This window comes from Garra rufa, chromosome 3, assembly GCF_049309525.1.
Source record: "Garra rufa chromosome 3, GarRuf1.0, whole genome shotgun sequence".
Lineage (NCBI taxonomy): Eukaryota > Metazoa > Chordata > Actinopteri > Cypriniformes > Cyprinidae > Garra > Garra rufa.
In genome coordinates this window covers 64,108,580-64,131,696 of record NC_133363.1, presented here as the reverse complement: position 1 = coordinate 64,131,696, position 23,117 = coordinate 64,108,580, and the positions used below count along the sequence as shown (strand labels likewise).

Sequence of the window (23,117 nt, the reverse complement as noted above, 5' to 3'; positions counted from 1 at the left end):
TCTTCCAAGAAAAAAAAATAACATCAACATCATTTACATAGGCAAAGGAATTGTATGCCTAGTCAAACGAACTGCACAACCAAGTTCATTAGGGGTAAGAAAAAGGCTGACATTTGTAGAAGTAAGCAAGTAGGATTTGTGGCAGATTATTGTAGGTGGAGCTTGAAAATTAAAAATGTAAAACACACAATGATAAACTGGTAGTTTTCAAAGCCCAATGACTCCGGTGCCGACACAGTCTTAGTGTTCTTCCTCACATCTTTGTACTCTCCAGCAATTTGAGAACATTTACATTTACTTTGACATTCAGGCTTTTTGAACATGCTTTCTTAGAAAACGTCTTGAAGGAAACTCACTCTGCGTTGTCCAAAATAGTTTCAAACACAAACTGACCATTCACACAGTGTTTGTGTGCTTTTTTGACAGGCAGCCTTCATGCATAAAACCAACAAAATGTCTTTTGTAGGATGGGAAGAACAAACTTATTTTAAAATGTCAGATGCATCACTCACAAGATGGAAACAACATGCAATATGACAAATAAAGACTGGTAAAACTATCATATGAAGCACTTATGTGGCACAATTTAAGAGCTTGACCACTTCAATCCTCATTCAATTCAAAAATTCACCCTTGGAGTTTCACTGTAAGAAAGGTCAAACAAATGGTTAATGACAGAATTCATGTAAAAATGTAATGCCACTGAATGAAATTACCAAAGTGAATACAAATGTCAATTCAGGAAGATTGTCCCCTCAGTTTTGTCCCTTAGTCAGGAGAAGTGGCATAAGCCAGTTGACAAACCAATCCAGTTTGCTATTGCCATTTCTATTTACACCTAGTATTTAATGTAAGCTCGTCAACAAAAATGTATACCTTGACCTACTTTAGCTATAAGATTCCTCCAAAGAAATAGATGCAAATTTCAACAGCATTGATATTTTTATATAATTAATCACTAAACTGAAGCATTATTTTCAATGAAACTGTGTTCACTTTGGTGCTAAAATATGTTTTTTGTTTGTTTGTTTGATTTTTTTATAAAGTACTTTTTCTTTTTTTCTGTAAAATTTTTTCCAGCTTCATTCAGGGAGAAGAGTGGGAGGAGAAACGGGACCATGTGACTCCAATGTAAAGTTAAACTAATGTGTTTCTCGCAGAAACAATATTCATTTAAACCTCCTCAAAAGAAAGCAGAAAGAATCACGAATCACCTGAAATGAACATGAGGGATTTCTACAAGAGTCTGTTGTTTTTACTGGGTAAGTAAAACATACAATCTGTCTAATATCCATACCGTTTCTAGCTTTATCATTCAGGCAGAGACACTTAACAAAACTGAATGTGTTGGTCTTAGATATAGTTATCTAAACACGCTTAAACAATATACTCCTACTTGAGAGGTTAAATTCTGTAAGACATTAATACATAACTTTAGACAACATAGTGTTTTTTTTTGTTCGTGTAAATATAACAAAATGTAAGTCTATACTCATATATATATAAAAAAACTATTTAAATTTCTAAATATTAGGCATCATTCTGTTTTTCTGACTTTAGGATTTTTCTCAGTTCAAACAAAGGCAGGAAAAGAAGGTGAGATTTCTTGAATTAAACACTATTACTTCTTGTTGATGAGTTGTGAACCACTGAAAACTATCCAGAAGTGGTTATGCAATACTGAAGATCCACCCACCCCATCTCAATGACTCAAAAACATTGACTGTGAACTTATTTTGAAATGTGCAAGAGACCAGCAATGAGTCAGTGAAACTACAAAATACAAAACATTGATCAAAAATCAGTAAAAGCTGTAATATTGTGAAATGTTATTACTTATTATAATGAAATATTATTAAAATGACTGTTTTCTGTGGTAATATATCGTAACATTTCATCTCCAGCATCATTGCTCAGTGTTTACTGTCACGTGACAGTAAACACAGAGGAGAACTGGTCCCCCGACTGAGCCTGGTTTCTCCCAAGTTTTTTTTTTTTTTTTTTTTTTTTTTCTCCATTTCTGTCACCTGTGGAGTTTTGGTTCCTTGCCGCTATCACCTCTGGCTTGCTTAGTTGGGGACACTTTCCAGCGATATCGTATACTATTTGAACTGAACTGACGATGATATCTCTGAATTCATTGATGAACTGCCTTTAACTGAAAATTGATTATTTACAATAATGCGTTACTTACACACTATTGTTCTGTTTAAATACTGTGCAGTTGCTTTGACACAATCTGTATTGTTAAAAGCACTATATAAATAAAGGTGACTTGACTTGACGTGATCCTGATTTGATGCTCAAGATTCTTTATATTCACAAATGAATAGAAAACTCAAAGGCAGCTTTAATTTGGGATATAAATCTTTTGTTACATTAAATGTTACTAACGTAATTTCTGATAAATTTAAAGCATTCTTCCTGAAGAAAAGAATATGCTTTTAGTAACGCAGCTTCACAGAAACTCATAGATCTTTTTTACTATATTACGTGTAAAATTCCAATCAGAATAGAAATGAGTACCTGTAATTGTAATTAAGGTTTTTCCATTGAACATATTCCAGTGAATGTAGCAAAATGGGGAACAGCCACACAGTCGACAACAGCTTTAAACTGGTATTCCCAAAACGCTCTGGATGGGAACAGCTTAACCTGTACTCATACGTCTGTACAAACTGACCCGTGGTGGAAGCTGGATCTGACGAAGATGTACAGTGTGAACAGAGTGACCATCACTAACAGACTCGACTGCTGCGACACCAGGATAAACGGGGCAGAGATTCGGGTTGGAAACGTTGCTTCAGATGTTTTCAGCAACCCAGTGTGAGTCTCTCTGACATTCTTATATTTAATATATGTCAGGACTGGTAGAAAAAAAGTGTTTAGACTATGTTAATATTGGTATAATGACAACATAGCAATACATTTTCATACAAAAAATCACAAACGTTATTCAATTTACTTAACTGAAAATAATGTAAACGTGTAAGTGCGGCAAATGTCGATTCACTTCAGTGAATGATTGGTCTGACTGATTTAAGGTGGTCGCCATAAGAGTCATTTGTTCCTGCAATTTGCATATTGCACAATGAATGTATGGTGCCACAGTCAATCAATCAGTCAATCATTAAATAATATTTCCAATACAAATAAGCACAAGTCCTCACTGTACCTGACTGTTACTTTAATTTTCATAATTTACAATGTATGTTTAGTGCCACAATCAATCAATAATTAAACGTTTTAGAATAATGTGGACGTGAGTCACTATTCTCCAAAACATGCTTCTTTGATTTTTTAAGGTATCGTTAACATGATAATGTACTGATTAAAGAGCCCGGTCTCACGAAAATGTGTATCAATAGCACGATTTTCTGTTTCTATTTGGCGTGTAATTCACACTCTGAAATTGACTTTGGTGTGCATATGATATGAATGTGTTTGACGAAATATGGAATCACCACACTTAGATGTTGTTCACCCGTTTTTTTACTTCATAGCAAATAAACAAATCATAGATATGACACAAAACATTTTTTGAAGTAACTATATTTGGATTATATGCATATCTGTGCTACATTAATATCTGAAAATAATATTGTGTTGCTTACAAAAAATGTTTAAAAAACATGTAGAAATCCAGTCTAAGATGTATAATCCAATTCAATTTAACAGGAACGGTCCAAAACATGTGAAACCTGTAAACATGCATTTATAAAAAATAAGGTTTGCCAAGACATTGGCACTAAGTTGTTGACAATGGGGCCACATACTAATTCCTCTATATTTGTTTTCTATTTGAACTGGTTTCATTGTAATACAGCACACAACATTTTGTAGTTATTGTGAGCGTACACAAAAAGAGTTTGAAATAGTTTTTTAAGGGCAAGTGATCGCACCGATGTGTTCATCTTAGATTTTCATGCAGTAGGCTATATGCGAGCTTCCATTCAACTACCACACGCAGTCAGTCCATACAAACACTTGAAAATGTGCACATTTAATATAGACATTATAGCTTACATGTAATATCGAGAAGCCCCTTCATTTTAAGATGCACCCAACATTAAAATTCGGACTACGCCACTGTTATAGCCATCTACATTACTTATGAGACGTAACGTTAGATGATCATCACATTTCTGATTAAAAAAAAAAAACATGCAACCAAGGCCAAATTATGACAAAACAGAAACGATTAATTCATTACATTAGTAATCATTTTATTAAATTGACTATAAAGAAATGACTTTCTTACCTTTCCTTGTGGTTCTTGAAATGCCGGATGAAATTTGACGTTGTGGTTGTCATGTCAGCTATTCTTGCATTGCATTCTCTGCATCTGGCAAATCTTTTTTTTTTTTTATTGGTACGGTCCAGTTCAAAGTCCTTATAGCCAAACGTGACTATTTGTGGAGCTCGACTATTGTCTGCCATGTTTGGCGCGGTTTGAGTTTTGCAGCGTTAAGGGCACAGGCGCCAATTATGGTGCTGCTGAGTCACAATTATTTTTTTAAACAAATTATATTTAAAAGTTCAAGTCATTGTCGAGTCTTCCACTTTAAGTCAAGTTAAGTCTCAAGTCACTTGCTCTCAAGTCAAAGTCAAGTTAAGCCATTTTCTTACTTCAGTCAAGCAAGTCGCAAGTCCTGAATATTTAGTAATCACTATTTTAATGATGCATAGTTTACATAAACAAACAGATGAGGTCAGAATATGAACACAATCCGCTTAATGGTTCAGTGCTTTCCTTATAATGGTTTTCTATGGGAAACTTTGCACATTGCGTGTATATTATGGGTTCATCTGCTTGCCTGTACAAAAATATACGTCAATAAGGTGCTGAATTTCACCTTTTAATATCTGCGTTTTACTACATCACTACTTAATGCAAACTGCGTAAAAATAACTGGCGGTCAGTGGAGCAAAGCTTAGTTTTGCCCTCCAAGTGGGCGTTCCTGTGACTGTGTGACTTCACGTGAAAACTATCAATACATTTTCAAATAATCATGGTATAAGCAAGATAATCAACAGTTTGCCGTGCATTCAAAGATTTTAAATGCACTTTGCAGAGGCAACTTTGCATCGGGCGGTTATTAGCCTCCACGTCATGCTTTTAAAATCCTTTAATGCACGGCCAACCGTTGATTATCCCTTACATAACGTATATAAATAATTGTAAAATAGGTAGAAAATACAAATACAGAGTTATACTAATAACGAGCAACAAAAACACAGGAGTAACTCACTCTTTCGTCTATCTCCAGATGTGCTGTAGTTTCTACCATTCCAGTAGGAGCTACCTTCAGCTACTCGTGTAATGGGATGGAGGGACGTTATGTTTTTGTGAATATTCCTGGAACTTCAAAGACTCTCACGCTCTGTGAAGTGGGAGTCTATGGGGCAGGTAATTCAAGAGCTACTTCATCTGGTCTACACCCTTACCAGTGGAATTGACTTGACTTTTTTAAGCTTTTTTCGATTCATTACAGTAGTGTTTAACATAGTTTGTTTTAGTCTTATCAGGCCCAAAGACTTATACTCAGATAGTGCTTGCATATTATTATGAATAAGCAAAACATGCTATTTGGTGGAATAAGTTCTGCCTCCAGTCACCAATGAAGTCATTAGAGGCTCTGTATCAGTTAGTCCTGATACAGGACTGCACCATGTGTGTTGGCTGGACCAGTATGAAATAAGAGCTTTTATAATGAACATAAGACACAACATTTATAGGGCAGTTCATGTCAAATGTTGTTGCTGATCTAAAATACAGTATGTTATTTAAATGTGAGTCTGGCCAGCAGTTTTGCAAGTTTTACATGAAAAGACTTTGTCTTGCATGTCTGAAGTTGATGTTGAGAAGCGCTACAAATAAAGCAACAGAGTGAAAAGATATTACTTGTCAAGATTCAGCAAGTTCAGACAGATTTGATAGAATTACATTCCTAGATTTAAGCAAATCTCTATTAACATGTTTAAAGAGTATACAATAAGCAGACTAAAACCACCATTTCTTGACACTATGACATCTTACAGGTAATCTGGCAACAGGAAAAACTGTCACACAGTCTTCAACCATTGGCACCTGGCTTGTTCATCAGGCCATTGATTTAAATCCAGGTTTTAAACAACCGGAATCATCATGTTCCTCAACCAATGGTCAGACTAACCCATGGTGCAGAGATTCACATCGGAAACTCTTTAGAGAACAACGGCAACAACAATCCCATGTGAGATCACCTTTCAGTGACTTAATATCCATAAAAATCCCTAAAAACACATAAAGAGTGCAAGTCTAAATGATGTTTTCTCTGTCTCTTTTTAGATGCGCTGTGATTCCTAGCATTCCAGCTGGTGTTTCCTCCACCTACGTATGTAACAATATGGAGGGTCGATATGTGAATCTCTTTATCCCTGGAGATTCAAGGTTTCTTACTCTGTGTGAGGTGGAGGTCTATGGAGAAGGTGTGAGTTGTTTGATCAACAGTAGTTGGCAATATATTGTTTTTGATTTCACTACATTAAACACATTGTTTCAATTCTTATTGCAAGTGAACCTGTATTTATTTAATGTCATCTGGGTCTTTTTTGTTTTACATCATGTACTTTTGTTTTTGATTTTTGGGCATCACTACACAAACTCTAATTGCATTCGTTTACTCTTAGGTGGCAGATGCATTTGTGCCAAACTGCTGTAGATATTGCAGTCACAATGCATTTCATGTTTTTAATATTCACATTTAGCGTTTGCTTTTACCTTCTGTGTATGTTCACTCTTATGTGCCCTTTTAGGACCTTTACTGAAGAAAACTTTTGTGAGGATGAAACTGCAACAGTCCGGTTTGAGTCTGTCTGAACCTGAAATGAGAGTCCAGCTCCTGTCACAGGTGAGAGAGTTAAATATACAGATATCTGAAATCAAATCACATTCATAGCAGTTTTAAGAGATCTGCTCATTTCAGCTGGAGTCTGCTCTGGCCAAACAAGGGATTTCTGACGTGACGCTGCAGTGGACTCAACCGCCCAAACAGGAAGTGAAGCGGAAGGAAGCTGCACCAGGTGAGCGTGTTCATACAAACACTGGAAAATGAAAAAATAAAAAGTGTTGATTTCGAGTTAAATAACTGAAATGAAAATGCACATATTACGAATGAAATGGAAAGTGATGTTTTATAACGTAATAAACATGACAATGACAATGTTTTGTTTGCAGCTAAATGTTCTCTAAGAAAGAGATGATGATGATGATGATGATAATGATGATGGGGAAACGTGAACTCTCATGAGATCGCCTGTGATGTTCTTCATTTACATGCTTAAATATTCCTTGCTCTTCAATGTTGATCACAATAAAGTTGTACATAAAATTTGAAACTGCTGATTCTTGAAACTGATTTTTGTAAAGCTGCATTGAAGTTTCGAATAAAGTGCAAGTATACTTGACAATGTAGAGGCAGTGTTATTTAGGTATAATTTATATACTTTTATAGTTTTTTTTTATATTTTTATACAGCATTTTAATATTAATATTAATAATATTTAGCAAGTATTATTTAGTACTTGCTTAGTATTATTTAAATATTTGCAGGCAATGACTGCCTTAAAACTGGAAATCATGGACAGCGTTGGGGGTAACGCATTAAAAGTAACAAGTTATGTAATATTACTTTTTACAAGTAACACATTACTTTTTAATTGACAAAAAAATGTCTGAGTTACTTTTTCATACACTCTAAAAAGTGCTGGGTTAAAAAATAACCCAACCATAACCCAGCTGCTGGGTAACTATGGGACAGGACACGCGTTGGGTTGTTTTGACCCAAGTGCTGGGTTGAACCATTTGACCCAAAATGCTGGGTTGTTTATTTGACCCAACCAGTGGGTCAGATTAACTGTGCTGCTGGGTTAAAGATTACCTAAACATTGGGTTATTTGTTGTCTCATTGCCTTGCTACCTTTATTTTTTTACCAATAATAATATCTAAATCACAAAGGAATGTAAAATTATTATTGTTTTTCTGTAATACATTTACACAACACAAAAAAATGCAACTTTAAACATCAATTTAATGGGTTTTCACATTTCTTTTTAATACAATTTTCAAAAGGGGTACAGCTGTCACACATTTTGTCCAACCCATATAGACACAAATAACGGTTTTAGTAGATCAGTTTTTTTAAAACACAAAACTGTAAACTAGGCACTGTACATTCCTATTCTTTATGTCAACATTGCAGCAGAAGAACACTCAAAAATGAATTATTACCACATTAGAATCATTCCAAACATTGTGCCATTAAACCTAAGCCCAACAAAGAGTCCACCAGACAATACTTACAATTTAAAACATGTAAGTGTTTAAATGTTAAGTGGCCAGAAAAAAACAGTTGCCCTCAAAAACTTCACACATGAAGACTTATGTCCATCAATATGATATACTGCACGCTGGAGAAATTCCCAGGCAACAAGTCCGCTTCAATGGCATGGCCTGGAACAATGGCGAAGGTCTGGGAAGTCGTTGTCTCATCCCCAAGGCACAAATCCACCATGTTGATCCCCACCTGTTAATTATATGACATTTAGTCTTGCAACATAACTAACATTTTAAGTTAAGTGTATTTTATGAACATAAACACAGAGGTGTGAAATAAATGCTCATTTCAGAAGAAAATTTCAAACTGCACTTTTAGTCTTTTACATCTGAACTCTTCATACAGTGGTGGTCAAAATTATTAGAACAATAGTATTTTCACCAGCTAAAAAAATGGTTTTAAATCAGTGATTGTTATCTTTTGCTGTGGTGTGTCAGTATACGAAATATCAGTTTACATTTCCAAACATTCATTTTGCCATTAATTGTGATAATCAGGTGACATTTTTGTTTGCACAACAGCCAGTCCTCCACACAGAGATCTGTTCTCATCATCATCCAGAAGATCTGTGGCAACGTCTCCAAGATGCTTCAAGAAACAGTACTGTTAAGAGTTTGAAGCACTTGTCTAAAAATGTTGTAAAATGAGGATGCTGTCAAAAATAATAGCATAAATAGATTTTCTTTACCAATTAACTTCGATTAACTAAATTAAATCAATATTTGGTGAGACCATCCTTTGCGTTTAAAGCAGCTTTTACCCTACACTAGGTGCACTTGCATATAGTTTTTCAGGTAGGTCTCTTAAAGCATCTTAGATATGTTGCCACAGTTCTTCTGGATTTAGTCTGTCTCAGTTTGTTCTGTTTCTTCATGTCATTCCAGACAGACTGAATGATGATGAGATCAGATCTCTGTGGAGGATTGACTATTGTGCAAACAAAAACCTCACTGGATTATCACAATTAATGGCAAAATGAATGTTTGGAAATGTAATTTCCTACTGACACACTACGGTAAAAGATAACAATCACAGACTTAAAGCCATTTTTAGCTGGTGAAAATACTACTGTTGTAATAATTTTGGCCACCACTGTGTTTATATATACACCCTTATTAGAGTAGAAAAAGTAAAACAAAACTTACAGGTTGTACGTCAATGAATGGCTTCCGGGCTTCTGGGTCTGAAGACCTTTTCTCCAGAGAGGGCAGGACTTCCTCACTCTCCTCTTTAGTATCTAAACCATAGGAATAATATGCAAACTGTGAAACTTATCTTATAATCACACATTGAAGCACTTTCATGTGAAAGTTTCTTCATTCGTTTAAATAATGCCAATTAATTCCCACCCTCATTCAACTACTGCAGGTTAAGTATAGGTATGGGGTAAGATTCAGGGATGTAGAATATGCTCATGCAGAATAAGGCATCAGTATGTGCTTTATAAGTGCTAATGAACAGCCAATATACAAGCTAATAAGCAACTAACTAGTTAACCAGTTGATATGTGTCAGATACAGTTGCATTTTGTTTTTATATATTGACATATTATAAGATAAAGCTTACCTTAAGTCATGTCACCCAGCTCTAAATGCACCTATCCACCTCGCTGAGCATTGGCAAGAATTAGGTCTGCAATTGTAGCCCAGTCTTCAAAAATCTGCCTCTCTGGATTTACCTTCCTAAAGTCTTGTGAAATCTGGTAAAAATTGAAAAAGAAAGACAAATCTGGTTAAATAAGTCAAAGTTTTATACTGGTCTCCTAGTTTGTAAAGCAACACAAGCATTCACTAAAATAGAGGAAGAGTAAAGGGCACGCTTCCTCCTTTCCAAAATGCTCGCTCTGAAGCTTGTTCTCCCGTGGCGTCTGCCGTTGCTAAGCAACCATGTCCTGCACTCCATGATACGCAGAAGTTTCAGCAAAAAAAAAAAAATCGCTTGTTCTGCTGGGGCCAGTTGCATAAACTTAATCTCTATGTTAAGACAGTGTCTTAAGAACTCGTTTGACCAGCTAGCAGATAACTAAGGAGTAATCAGTCTTATATTTTGGATCCAACTTAGACTAATCTAAGTTTTTATGTAACCAAATTTTCAAAAATTTGACCAGTCTTAAAGAAAAAAAATGAATGACTGTCTAAACCTTTTATGCAACTGGCCCATGCTATTAAATTTATTTAAAAATGGTTATTCCTGTACAGCTATGATAAGCTGTTCCTCCAACTTGGCTGTTAAGGATGAAGCTCATTGGTTCTTGTCACATGACCTGCGGTGGTGCGCAGACGCGCCTGGAAAAAACGAGCTTCTATTATTATGAGCGCCTTCTACATTTGAAAACATGTGAACGGCCCCTAAATGACCGCATATACCAAGAGAGATAAAGTCTAACTTTACATACTGTAGCTAAGACAACATTACATTTAAGTGACACACAGCAGTACATACCAGTCATATTGTGGTTTACCGTTATTAAAGTAAGGAGCAGGGCGTTTTAGCTAATGCAGATACCTGAGGGAAAATAGCGCGAAAATGCTCAACATACAAATGATGATCTATCGTTGGATTCGGCACGTCGCAGACATTTACTTGTAAAAATATGCCCTTAAAAGATCAATTTGTGTAAGGAAATCGTCTTCGTTTTCTGCAAAGCCATACAGTACACAGACAGTAACAGAACTTACCCCCGTATCTGACCTACCCTTTCCATAAGACGTTAAAATAAAGGCTATGTATACTGTAAGTTATAAATAACACTAAGGTTACACACACACAACTTCTATATAACAATAAAGCGATGTTGAGGCAAAAATAGTAAGTAAACGTTACCTCGCTAGGCTGCTAAGGTACTTAACGGTCGTCAATCACGGAATAAAATGCAAACCCCGCACAGCGACAGGTCAAATATTGCATTAAACAGTGAAATCAGTGTGCTCTTAACCACAACTTATTAAAAATAAAGGTAAATAATTATATAATCATATTATAAACTTAAATTACCTTATAATCCTGCTTGCTGCGAGGTGTGTGACCGCCTGGCGACGAGACGAGTGAAGAATCCAGAATGTTTGATGAAGTGAAAAAAATAAACAAACCGGTTGGGTCAAAATAACCCAACCCAGGTGTTCATAGTGAAAGAACCTCTTACAGTCCATTTGACCCAGCATGATCAACCCAACTGTGTGTTTACAGTACCTCAAACAACCCAATATTTTGACCCAGCACAATTAACCCAGCAATGTGTTTACAGAAATAACCCAGCACTTTTTAGAGTGTATAAGTAATGCTAGTTACTTTATCCCTAGTCTCAGCCTCAGACGTCACGCCCATGGAACGTTGGCTAAACGTCTGATGCATATGGTACACTTAACTGGAAACACTTGGAATGTCGTCATCTGATTAGTTGAATTTGATCGGATTTCCGGTTGACGCGAGTGTCGCGTTTATTTTCGGACCGCCGGGAAACAAAGCGCCGACTGATTTACTCTTGTGTTTTGCTAAGAGGTGCTTATGCAGACGCCATTGTTGTTATAAAACGTTCGCAAACAAATTACTGACTTACTGCTTGTTCTCCCTCTTCTTATTTAGCTTTCAGTGCTGTTTATTTCAGTGAGTCCGTCAGTCTGAAGGTCTGGCTATGCGAGACAACTTATTCCCCCTATTTATTGATTAAAAGCTCTCCTGTCCCCATGTTGGAAGGAACTGTAAGATGTTACTTTAGTTCTAGAATAAATGTGAACATGCATTAATTCATTTCACTCACATTCATTTCACTGGTGTAGCGCCGATGGCCGTCAAGGTTGGCGAGGTCTTTATTGATGATCCGCCTTGGAGCTCATCTGGTTGACATCCACGGTCAATGCAAAGACGCGAATAGCCATCCTGCGGCGCGAAACGCGCGAATGAGGCGGCGCGAAACGCGCGAATAGCGCGAATGGCGCGGCGCGCATTGAGCGTTTCAAGCGCTTGCCGCGCGAAACGCGCGAGTTCAAAAATCTGAACTTCGGCGGAATTCCGCGCCGCGGTAACCAATCAGGAGCTTGCTCTAGTAGTGACGGATGCAGAAATCCGAAACAACAATGGCGGACAAAATCACCGTTGCTGTCTGTGGTTCCTCGGAGCTGTACGATACATCTTTGGACTTTTGTAGAAACAGGAATAAAAGGGATCTTGCTAGGAATAAAGTGAGTGAAGAGGTCGGACAATCTGGTTAGTTTTAAAAAACGCTCTTTACTCAATTTAACCTACATATACATACATATTGAGACTACAAGCAAGCTAAAGCTGGCAAATTGAGCTCATTCACCTATTTTACAACTACTTTCCCGCTGACGAGTGGCAGAAGCCTCTCCCTTGACGCGAATTCGCGTCTGTTGTGAAGAAAATGTCACGCGCGAATGACGCGAATTTTACCGTGCGAATGGCGCGAGTAAACTCAAATGTTCAAGCGTTCAACTACGCGTGAATAGCGCGTTTTTTCCTTGCAAGTCGCGTCCGGTGTGAACAAACCATTAGAGTGTGCATTGATCCGCACTTCGAATTCCGAAGTTAAGTAGTACACCATCCGGGAATCTTTGGAAAACTTTTTTAAACATACCACGATTTGGGACATGCTAATTCTATTTTCGAATACTATTTAGGATGGATAGTATGCGAATTGGGACGCAGCATGTGTTATTTAATGAGCTAAGATGAACTAAGAGTTGTATTTTTTAACAAAGAATAAATAATTAATAATTATGATAATTACTTATGTAGTAAATATAGCTATTGCTCTTTGTGAATATTAATAACTATGAGATCTTACTGTAAAGTGATACCTATTGGTCTTTAGAAGTCTTTTGCACTTTATTCGGTGTGTTTTTTTTTTTTTTTTACCTTTATATGTTTTTTGTGTATTGCTTTATTGTATTTAAATGTTCAGTTATTTTTGATATATGAAAATAGTTATTTAATCTTGTTATACAGTATTATGACATCACATTTTCACAAATAAATTTCGGTCACACTTTATATTAGGTGGCCTTAACTATTATGTACTTACATTTAAAAATAAGTACAATATACTTAATGTGGTCATATTGCATTATAAAACACTTTTGCTTCTATTAAAGGGATGGTTCGGAGTAGAATTGACTTCATTGCTATGCACTCTGAAGCCCATGTAAATACCCCATTCCAAAGTTTTTTTTACCTTAGTTAAACATTTATGGAGATATTAGAGTTTTTCGAATTGCTTGTTACAGGAGTGATTGGTACATGTGATGTATCTCGTAAATTGCACCACTAAACGTGCAAGTAATCTTACCAAACTTGTACAGTAGTGTAAATAGGTTATGTACTCACAAAATGCTGCATCAGAACATTTGTAAGTCCACCATGAGTGTTTTAAAAACACGTTTTAGCGGATCCCTACTAGTCTCAAAAACTACAAATGGCGACACGTCGACGTCACTTCCCTGGTTTGAAAAAAAAACACGTAAAAGTCCTCCTACAAGTTGACATGCACACAGATGTAGTAGGAGGACTTTTACGTGCTTTTTTCAAACCAGGGAAGTGACGTTGACGTGTCGCCATTTGTAGTTTTTGAGACTAGTAGTTCTCGGGTAAAACGTGTTTTTAAAACACTCATGGTGGACTTACAAATGTTCCGATGCAGCGTTTTGTGAGTACATAACCTATTTACACTACTGTACAAGTTTGGTAAGATTACTTGCACGTTTAGTGGTGCAATTTACGAGATACATTACATGTACCAATCACTCCTGTAACAAGCAATTAGAAAAACTCTAATATCTCCATAAATGTTCGACTAAGGTTTTCAGGAAGAGTGTTTTCAGCTTGATTTTTATTTGTATATAAAATTATGACATGCAGTTGCTACAAACAACGGTATAAAGCTATTTAAAATATCAATCAATGTAAATTGTAATAATCATAATTAATAATCCCGATTACAATTTCAAGGGAATAATCGGCAATTATGATTTTTCTCATAATCGTGCAGCCTTAGTCCATGTATTTCTTCCCGCTGTCAGCGGTAGTTTAAAGTTTCAACAGCATTGATATTATTGTATAATTAATTACTAAACTGTTAAAAGTTAGCAATATTTTCAATTAAAATGTCTTCACTTTTTTGACTTTGTTGCTAAAAGATGTTTTTTAAACAAATAAAATTCTGTTTCTGTTTTTCTATAAACATTTGCCAGCTTCATTTAGGGAGAAGGGGAGGAGAAACTGCATCATGTGACTCTGATGTAAAGTTAAACTAATGTGTTTCTCCCAGAAACAATATTCATTTAAACCTCCACAAAAGAAAGCAGAAAGAATCACCTGAAATGAACATGAGGGATTTCTACAAGAGTGTGTTGTTTTTACTGGGTAAGTAAACATACAATCTGTCTAATATCCACACAGTTTCTAGCTTTATCTTTCCGCCACTTAACAAAACTGAATGTAGTTATCTAAACACGCTTAAACAATATACTTCTACTTGAGAGGTTAAATTATGAAAGACATTAATACATAGCTTTTGACATCATGCTCCACCCAAACTTGACAAATCGCTTCAAGAACTGAAGGACGCAAGAGAACAACTCGTCTTTACTGTCTTTTTTAACTTTCAAGTTACGTGTCCAAAGGCTTGGCAAAGTAACAGTAGAATCGCAGTAATTGAGGTAGAAGTAGAAGGTTGATAACCTTTAAAATGACATAAAAACAAAAAAATATGCATGAATACAAATAAAATGTTAGTTAAATTAATATTCCACACACCTTTTCATTCAACATAAATCACACTGCATCAACTGAACGTCAATCAACAATTTCCATTACAAAACAAAATCTACATAACAAAAATCTACATAATTTGAACTCAATACCAACATTTTTCAACTTAAAACTTATGTTTTATATCAACACAAATGCAAATGTTATCAGTGTTTAATGCATCCTTCCTGAAGGGAAATTATTTTTAGTGACCCCAACTTTTGAGTGCTTTTTACAGTATTCGTTATTTCAAAGCAGCTTTACAGAAACTCATACTTTTGTGTGTGTGTGTGTGTGTGTGTGTGTGTACCTGGTATTCATCACGTTGTGGGGACCAAATGTGTGTGTGTGTGTGTGTGTGTGTGTGTGTGTGTGTGTGTGTGTGTGTGCACGTGTGTGCTTTTATTCACCTATTTTTTTTTTTTTTTTTTTTTTTTCACAGGCTTCTCCCAAAAGATAATAAGACGATGTACAAGAAGCATTATTGTGGAAAAAATATTATTAATATTTTATTTACTGTTGAACAAAAAGTGGCATGTCCAAATTATTCATACCCTGCTCAATAATCAATAGAAAAGCTTGTATTGGCTATTACAGCAATCAAACTCTTCCTACAATTGCTGACCAGCTTTTTGCATGCATCCACTGGTATTTTTGCTCATTCATCTTTAGCGATGAGCTCCAATTCTTTCAGATTGGAGAGTCTCCTTGCCATCACCCTGATCTTTAGCTCCCTCCACAGATTCTCAATTGGATTTAAGTCAGGACTCTGGCTGGGCCACTGCAAAATGTTCATGTTTTTGTCTGCTAACCATTTCTTCACCACTTTTGCTGTGTGTTTTGGGTCGTTGTCGTGCTGAAATGTCCACTGGTGCCCAAGGCCAAGTTTCTCTGCAGACTGCCTGATGTTGTTGTTGAGAATTTTGATTTATTTCTCTCTTTTCATGGTGCTGTTTACTGTGATTAGGTTCCCTGGTCCACTGGATGAAATAACCCCCAAAATATTTAGGTTTCCACCACCATGTTTGACAGTGGGGATGGTGTTCTTAGGGTAGAAAGCTTCTCCTTTTTTACGGCAAATGAAAGCTTCATCATTGTGGACAAACAATTCAATTTTTGTTTCATCTGACCATAGCATTTGCAAAGGCCACGCAGGCTTTTGTGTGCCTTATCTGGAGAAGTGGTGTCCTTCTTGATCTTTGTCCGTGGAACCCAGCAGTGTACCAGGGGTATGAATAATTTCCAGCTTTAGTGTGTGTGTGTGTGTGTGTGTGTGTGTGTGTATATATATATATATATATATATATATATATATATATATATATATATATTAGTGGTGGGCCGTCATCGGCATTAACGTGCTGCGTTGACGTGAGACTCTTATCGGGCGATAAAAAAAATATAACCGTTAATCTATTCTCAAAGTTGGGTTGGGAGCTGGGTCTATACTACGCAAGCTATGATGACTTTCACCTTGATATTAGCTAAATTGCACTGTAGGGGACGCGAACGAGTCTTCGAACCTGTGTGTATGCCTACTGTGAAATTAAATTACCACATCAAACGAGACGTTCTAACATGGATGCAGCTATGAAGCCGCCGGGTTTGCTTCAGGGCAGGGGCATTGCTAGACCCTTTTTACTGGGGCGCGTGCCCCAGTGAAAATCTGCTGTGCCCCAGTAAAATCTCAAATTTGAGTTATAATTTACTTTGACAATCCCGAAATAAAGACATTAAACTATATGCAACAACTTAATTGACGCTTCTAAAAGAAATGCAGTTTAACTGAAGACTATGCACGCAGATATCCATGCCCGTGCGCGTCTGTGTATTTAACTGCAACGCGCACGTCGTCCAGCCTTTTACGCAGAAGTACATGCAGTGTAGGAATAGTTGGTCACACAAGTTTGTATAGTTAATTGTGTTGTAAATGGAATTGTCAAGCAGTTGGTGATGCATTTTGGAAACAGGAGACGAGCCCCTGGTCTAATGTGCCACCTGGCTTGAGAAACCCGTTCTCAAAGACTTACTTTTAGTCATTATTTGGGTAGCACGCATATTCTCAATGCCTTTGGCAGAATTCAAATTAGCCATTTTAATCTAGATTAATCTAGATTAATTCCAAGATTACAGTGAGATTAATCTAGATTAAAAAAAATAATCTATGCCCACCACTAATATATATATATATATATATATATATATATATATATATATATATATATATATATATATATTGACATTGAGAGAAAACATTCTTAGGTGAGAGAAAGACAGAACAGGCCTACAGGTATGTAGTCTACATAAATGTCAGATCACTGCACAGTCGTGGTGGCCAGTGAGAAAATTGCCCCTGTATACTACAAATAATATTTTGTGTGTCACGCCCTTGGACTCTTTGTCTTGGTTTCTCCCCCATTGGACTTATGTTTTGGTTTCTCCAATTATCTCCCCCTGTTGTCTGGTTTACCCCATGCCCATATTTGGACTTCCCCTTGTTATCAGGACTCACTACACCTGTCCTTGTAATTAGTCTCCCCTTTATAAGTTGGTTGTTTTCAGTGTCTCGTTGTCCAGCTACAAACGTTACTCCTGATATCTCCTTTGTCGTGCATGTTGTAGTATATCAGCGCGAATCAAACAATTTGGGAGAGTCGATTAGAAGTAAAAACACTACAGACTCACATTCCACAAGAGGCCCCCCATCATAAATCTGACGTTTCATAGCTGGCGCCAGAACGCCAGCCTGAAGCAGACCTAACTAACCAAGAACTTAAAATTAACACAAAGACACTTCTTCATAATCAAATCCTTCGAATAAGGAGATTGTCAAATTTGGAGCAAGTAACCAAGATTAATGGTCAAAGAGATGCACATTTTGAACATCACATGATTAAAGTCATTAGCGATATGGTTGGTTTTCCCCCACACACAGGACACAACGGAAATTCCTTCCCTAAACTTTTGACCTCCCAGCTTAGAGAACAGACCCTCACAGAAGGGCACAGAAAACTGTCCATTGATGTACATATGCACCCAAAATTATGCTTAAAGGACTCATGAGCAACTCATCATTTCTCTGCATAATTTCCTATTCATATATGTAACCCATACATTTGTCTATTATGTTTTAATCACTCATTGTGTATGTCCCTTTTGATAACTCTTGAATAGTTTAATGGTTTATATTGATGTTTGATATGTCCGAGTTGGAAATCGCATTCTCAAAATGTTCCTGTAATTCAATTCTTTGCGAAATGTATTATAGTCTTGTTATAGAAATCATGTCCAAATTTATCTCTGCAAAGAGCGGGAATTTGGGATCACGGGACTAATAAGATAACATTGGGATTTGTGGTTTGGAAGGTGAAACCAGCAGCCCACCGGAGTTCAGCCAATGTTCTAATTGGTCAAGACATCATTTTGGGAGGTGTCCAAAGGCTGAGTTTAAAAACTCAAGGACACCCTCAAATCTCTCTCTTCTCTTGCAACTTTTCTTACTCCTGACAACGCTCTTCACGTGCTTCGCGCCGCGGCGTCTCGACGCCGCCTGGCCTGAATGCCAGCCTCCTCATCTAAAGGAAACATGAGGAGATCATTCCACTTCTGTTTTTTTTTTTTAATCTTTTTTTATTTCTTTCCGTTGAGAGTTTCGTGTCTAGTTAAGTTTGTGCAAGCCGCGACCGACTTAAACGTCTTCGTTGACCCGAACTTTATCAGCGCACGCTCAACTCTCATATCCAGCCAACGCCCAAGAAGACATCACATTGACCGACCACCAACCAATCAGCAACCTCGGGAAAGCCCCCTTTTTGAAGCGACGCAACCAAAGGAATTCCCAAAGGCAATGCGCAAGTAACCTCTAGAATCTTACTGAACTGGTGCATTTTGATATAAAGTTTAATAACCTCTTTGAGAGACTCAATACGAGGGTTAATTAAGTGATTGATGGTTGTTCAGGTCTAAGCAAATGCACATTGCTATAACTTGGGACTTCATATTTTCATTCCTTTAAACTCATTCTTTCCTCATTTTCTCTTTCTGCAACCTGTGTGAATGCGTGTTTATGTTAGATTAGTTTGTATGTGTTAGGTTTATCTAATAAATTCATATTTTTATTAAGTATCTTGTGTTTCGTGCTTACAAGTTACTGCCTTAAACTGCTGATTTTGCTACTGTGCTAATATATAGTGTTTTCACTATATTCTGGATAGTAATATCCATTGCAGAGTTCCTGTTAAATGGCTTGTGAAAGAATCGCGGGTCGACTCTGAAACAGCCGTAAAACAGCGATTCTGTTCAAATTCCCTATTGAATCATATTCGATTCCCTTTGAGCTAAATTATAAATTATTATGTAATTAATCCCTTTTACAATCTTACATAATTGGTGGAGAATGCGGGCAGTTTAATCTAAATTGTAAGCACAACCAAGTTATTTAATATGTTCTATTTCTGTGGATGAGAGCGTCTGAGTCTAGACTGTATGTGCGTGTGTGTGTGTGTGTGTGACGTAAGCAGCGCGGCCGCCCGCTTGAATGAATGAAACCTAGAGTGAATGCAGAGGGCTGTAACTCGATACCGCCTCTCTATTTTTAAACTGTAGTAAGTTAGTTTAAAGTTAACGTCTGAGATCGTACAATAAGGTCGAAATTGAGCGTGTCCCTCATTTTCTGCAATGTCTTATTTATAGTTGAATTAATGTCATTGCGTGTTCCAGTGCCATTCAATTGCTATAATCCCGGCAGGGAATCTCAGGCACCGTTAGCTGAACGGAACTAAACTGCAGTAATTAAAAAGTAAAATTAAATCGACAAAAGGAATAGTTTGAGCGTATTCCTCAATCTATTTTAAAGGCCTTATTATTCATAGTTTAATTGTCAATGCGTGTTCCATTGTCAAAGCAACTATGTAATTTGACTCCCCTGGTTAAAACATTAGAAATAATGCTTGCCTGTTTGTGTCTGTTCACTAAGTGAAACAGTGCGATTTAAACGGGAGTGTTTTAAATCTTGATCAAGTAAAGTTTAACTCTAAACAACAGCGAATAAAACCTGTGGTGTCTACGTGCTCAGAGAAACTGGCACGGAGATTTATGATCCGCCGAGATCATTTATTATTTTGTTTCCTCATTTGCAGCGCCAAGCTGCCACTTAAATAAAGTTTAAATCCAACTCTGAACGAACTAAGAGTTTAAAGCGCCACATCGCAAAACCAACAACCCAGCCAGCAATGACATGTGGGGCCCAGATGAGGGCTTCATGGGCGGCAAATGTGGGCCCCATTATGGGCTTGCACCCGGGATTTACATTGGGGCCAGTTGTGGAAGCCCAGACTTACTAAGTGGGACCTGTAAGGGTACTGCATGGGTCTTAATTGGGCAATTCATGCCAAACCCATTTGGGCCCCACCTGCACAAAGAGTGGGATTGCACCCGGGATTCACATGGGGGCCAGCCGTGGATGCCCAGATGGGTTTTAAGTGGGATCTGTAAGGGTCTTATGTGGGTCTTAACCGGGCAATACATGTCAGACCCATTTGGGGCCCACCAGTCTGTAGGGGTTTAAAGTGGGCTTGCACCCGGGATCCACATGGGGGCCAGCCGTGGATGCCCAGATGGGTTTTAAGTGGGATTTGTAAGGGTCTTGTGTGGGTCTTAACCGGGCAATACATGTCAGACCCATTTGGGGCCCACCAGTCTGTAGGGGTTTAAAGTGGGCTTGCACCCGGGATCCACATGGGGGCCAGCCGTGGATGCCCAGATGGGTTTTAAGTGGGATTTGTAAGGGTCTTGTGTGGGTCTTAACCGGGCAATACATGTCAGACCCCTTTGGGGCCCACCAGTCTGTAGGGGTTTAAAGTGGGCTTGCACCCGGAATCCACATGGGGGCTAGCCGTGGATGCCCAGATGGGTTTTAAGTGGGATCTGTAAGGGTCTTATGTGGGTCTTAATCGGGCAATTCATGACAGACACATTTGGGCCCCACCTGCCCAAAGGGGTTTAAAGTGGGTTTGCACCCGGGATCCACATGGGGGCCAGCCAACGCCCAGGAGGTCCAGGCCGCCCCAGACGCCCCCCCGGGATGTGCCGGAATCCGCGCCCTAGTCACACACCCGGACGCCCCGGCAGCACCCCCCCCCCCAAATAATTACACTAAAAAAACCTTCAATAAAGTGTCAAAGCATGCTCAAGGTGGACAATTAACATTTTTATTTAAAAGACAAAAAACAGTCTGCAATACAAAGTCTGTGCAAATGCCATATAAAATTTACATTTTACATTTCAGCTATTTTTTAAGAAATACAGCACAATTAAATATGTATGTATGTAGATAAACTGATAATTCTAAGTTAATAAAAACATAATGGCTCATTACGTAAGGTCTTTATACACCCCTGAAAACATAGTTATCTATATTATATTGCATTTCTGTCTAGAGATAATCTTAAATATTACACATTGCACCTTTAAGTCGAAAAGAAAGTCAAGTTTTTGAGGAGTAGATTTCAGGATTTTTCTCCATATAGTGGACTTCAGTGGGATTAAGGTCAAGGATAAAGGTTTCAAAATTTCAATACAGCTTTCAAAGGGCTTTACAAGTTCCCAGTGACCCTTATTCCTTGGGTGGGATGATGTAGAGTCCTTTGAAGCTACATTGACAATTAAATTTGGACCTTCAACCCCTTGGCTCCCATTTAAATATGGAGAAAAATCCTGGAATGTTTTCCTCAAAAACCTTTTTGACAGAAAAAGAGACAGACACAAGCATCTTGAATGACACATGGGTGAGTAAATTATCAGCAGGAAATATTTGTGTCAGAATTGAACTAGTCCTTTAAAACTGAATAAATACAAAACCAATACATCTACAAAATTGTCAAGATTAACAATTTTATTAGTTTCAGATGTAAATTTAGATTATTGAATTTTTCATTACCAGTTATTCAGAGCTCCGAGGTGAAATTTAACTGAAAATGCATTTCTATTTCATCCACATCATTTTATTTTAATCCACAATATTCTACTGACTCCCATGGGCTCCATACAGTGGTGTCCAAAATTATTAGAACACTAGTATTTTTACCAGCTAAAAATGATTTTAATTCAGTCATGTCTATCTTTTGCTGTAGTGTTTCAATGGGTAATTTATTTTATATTTCTAAACATTAATTTTGCCATTAAATGTAATAATCCAGTAAGATTTTTGTTTGACAACAGCCAGTGCTCCAAACAGAGATCTGATCTTATCATCATCCATTCTGCACAGAATGGCATGAAGAAACAGAACTGAGACAGATTAAATCTAGAAGAACTGTGGCAACGTCTCCAAGATGCTTCAAGAGACCCACCTGCAAACCTGAAAAACTATCCGCAAGTGCACCAAGTGCAAAAGCTGCTTTAAACACAAGATGATGGTCACACCAAATGTTGATTTAATTTAGTTAAAAGAAGTTAATTGATAAAGAAAACATTTATGACATTTTTATCAACATTCTCATTTTACAGAATTTTTAACAGTACTGCTTTGCTGGTAGGTTTCTTTAAGCATCTTGGAGATGTTGCCACAGTTCTTCTGGATTTAAATGATGAGATTAGACCTCTGTGTGAAGCGCTGTTTGTTTTCATACTTATTGTGTCACTGATTATTATAATTAATGGCAAAAAGAACGCTTGGAAATGTAAACTGATATTTCATACTGACACACTATAGCAAATGAAATAAATAAGTTCAAACCATTAGTTAAGGTAGTTTAAATACTAGTGTTCTAATAATTTTGGGCACCACTGTAGCTCTGATAATTAATGTAGTGTGAGAATAAGTAAAACCAAAACATACAACAAAAGGTCCATGACTCTGCACCAGAAGTGACAGACACACCAGATAAAGAGCAGTCCTCCTCCAAATGGCCAGGAATCAGCTGAATCAGCTGGGGGTAAAAAACAAAACAAAAACAAATTTAAAACAAAAACTGAAG

At 37.2% G+C, this 23,117-nt stretch overlaps 1 long non-coding RNA gene and 1 pseudogene across 1 annotated transcript; one reads left to right on the top strand and one right to left on the bottom strand.

Annotated features, from left to right (window-relative positions):
* Positions 1 to 1,219: 1,219 nt before the first annotated feature.
* On the top strand, positions 1,220 to 7,282 carry LOC141332481 (uncharacterized; annotated as a pseudogene).
* A 789-nt stretch (positions 7,283 to 8,071) lies between these two features.
* LOC141331457 (uncharacterized) lies at positions 8,072 to 10,221 on the bottom strand. Its single transcript, XR_012355261.1, has 3 exons — positions 9,946 to 10,221; positions 9,525 to 9,616; positions 8,072 to 8,568 (listed from the first exon to the last, which is right to left on the bottom strand). It is a non-coding gene; the product is annotated as an uncharacterized lncRNA (long non-coding RNA).
* Between the last annotated feature and the right edge of the window lie 12,896 nt (positions 10,222 to 23,117).